This window comes from Mus caroli, chromosome 2 (genome assembly GCF_900094665.2).
Source record: "Mus caroli chromosome 2, CAROLI_EIJ_v1.1, whole genome shotgun sequence".
NCBI classification, from domain to species: domain Eukaryota; kingdom Metazoa; phylum Chordata; class Mammalia; order Rodentia; family Muridae; genus Mus; species Mus caroli.
The window spans coordinates 46,874,476-46,876,518 of NC_034571.1; the positions used below are offsets into that span (position 1 = coordinate 46,874,476).

General features: G+C 44.2%; 1 pseudogene; it reads left to right on the forward strand.

The window, feature by feature from the left end:
- Window positions 1-760: 760 nt before the first annotated feature.
- LOC110305915 lies at window positions 761-1,830 on the forward strand (annotated as a pseudogene).
- Window positions 1,831-2,043: the final 213 nt, after the last annotated feature.

A 2,043-nucleotide genomic window follows, 5' to 3' on the forward strand; every position in this document is an offset into this window, starting at 1 on the left:
AAGCCCTTCTCCATATCTTCCGGTTCTTAAAGACTTCCCATTCCCTCACCCACAGGATCCCTGAGCCTTAGCAGTGTTATAATGATCATGTCATGCCTGAGCTCTCTACTGTCACTTCTCAATCCCTAGAACAGCCATGCATCCCTGTCTCACCACAGTTCATTTCAAAGGGAAGCCTCACTAATTACTGCTGGGAATTGCATTTGTCTATGCTGCTAGACATAAGCCTCTACAAGGCATCTGGGAGCCCTAGTAATTTCACTCAACAACAGTAGTCAGTTCAGCCCAAAGGCCTAAGACATCATCATGGGTTTTTGATCAAGTGTATGATAACAGGCATATGTTCCCACCTGTGGAACAGGCCCCAGAACTAATGATAGAGTGGCTGGTCACTCCTGCAACAATTCTGCCACTATTGTGCCAGTAGGTGTATCTGGCCCAGAAGGTTGGTATTGTTGCTTGTAGGATTTGCAGCTGAGTCAGACTAATGATGCATTTCTTTCAAAGCATTGTATAGCACCTCCTGGCACTATGAAAGCCTCCAGCTCCATTCCAGAAGGTTGCTCAGAAAAGCAAGAAGTTCCCTTAATTACACAGCCTTTGAAGCCCTTTGAAGACAATGGTCTTGGCCTCTCTGCTCTCCTGTATAGAGTTCAAATAACAATCAGGAAACAGGAATTCAAGTTAGATCTCTCACTACCCATACTGACATGTCACACATGTCACAGGGCTGCATAGACTTTATTTGGGTTGATAACTCATTGAATTCTGGCAGACAGAGGTTCCTCAGCTGCTTCTCATTCTGGATGGCTGCAATGATGCTATCACCCCACTGCTCAACCAGTGGACATATCAGGCCATGATTCATGAACTAGTGGGCATAAACAGCAACCAGACTGATCTTTCCAGAGTGCCAAGAATGAGCAGAATTAAGAGAGATGGTCCTGTTTGCTGAAAATGATGAATTCTATGCTAATAACATGTACCTGAACTCTACTGAGATTGGTAGCAATCTCATGGAAGACTTCTAGAAGACAAGACCAAAAGAGCAGCGAAAGCTAGAATGCATAGCAGACATGACTGCCTTTGTTGAAAATTATCCATACTTCAGGAAGATGTCTGGGACTGTCTCAAAACACATGACATGACAGTGGTTAGAGTCAGTGAGCGAAACCTGCTGGAAGTTTCAGAGGTTGAGCAATAACTGGGCTGGCAGAATGACCATTCTAGTGCTCTTCAGAATGTGAAGAGAACCCTGCAGAAACCAAAAGTTACAGAATTTGATGCAGTTCACCTGGTGATGCTTTATGCTCTCAACATTACGAGCACCACAGCAGCAACAGCCTGCCAGGACTCATAGAGGACCTCAGGAGTAAAGGTGTTTCTGTGAAGTATCAGAAGCTTGTGTCTGCAGTTGTAAATATGGTGGTAAACGGGTTAGAGGGAGTGACCTCTTCAGCCCCAAAGATGCTGTGGCTATTAACAAACAGTTTCTCAAAGGACTGAAGGGAGTGGAAAATGTGTATACATAGCACCAGCTTTTTCCTGCATGAAACCCTGGACCATCTCATCAAAGAAAAGCTTAAGGAAAATCTCTAGCCTTATTTAGGCCCCAGCACACTCAGAGACAGGCCTCAGGATATCATTTTGTTTGTTATTGGAGGAGCCACCTATGAAGAAGCACTGACAGTCTATAACCTAAACCGCACCACTCCTGGAGTGAAGATCGTTCTGGAAGGAACAACAATACACAACACAAAAAGTTTTCTAGAGGAAGTCCTGGCTTCTGTGCTGCATAGCCATAGCAGGGAGAGCTCACAGGCCACCTAAAGGCCAACAAGCAGAAGAGATGGCAGTGGATGTTGAGGCTCTGGGTTTGAGCCTGGAAGGCATCTTGGAATCTGGAAGAAAAGAGGGAGCCTAGGCGGGTTGAGAAACAATGGAACCAAGACATGCTAATATGCTCAAGGTTCAAATTTTTTTTTAATTTTTTTAATTTTTATTACATATTTTCCTCAGTTACATTTCCAATGCTATCCCAAA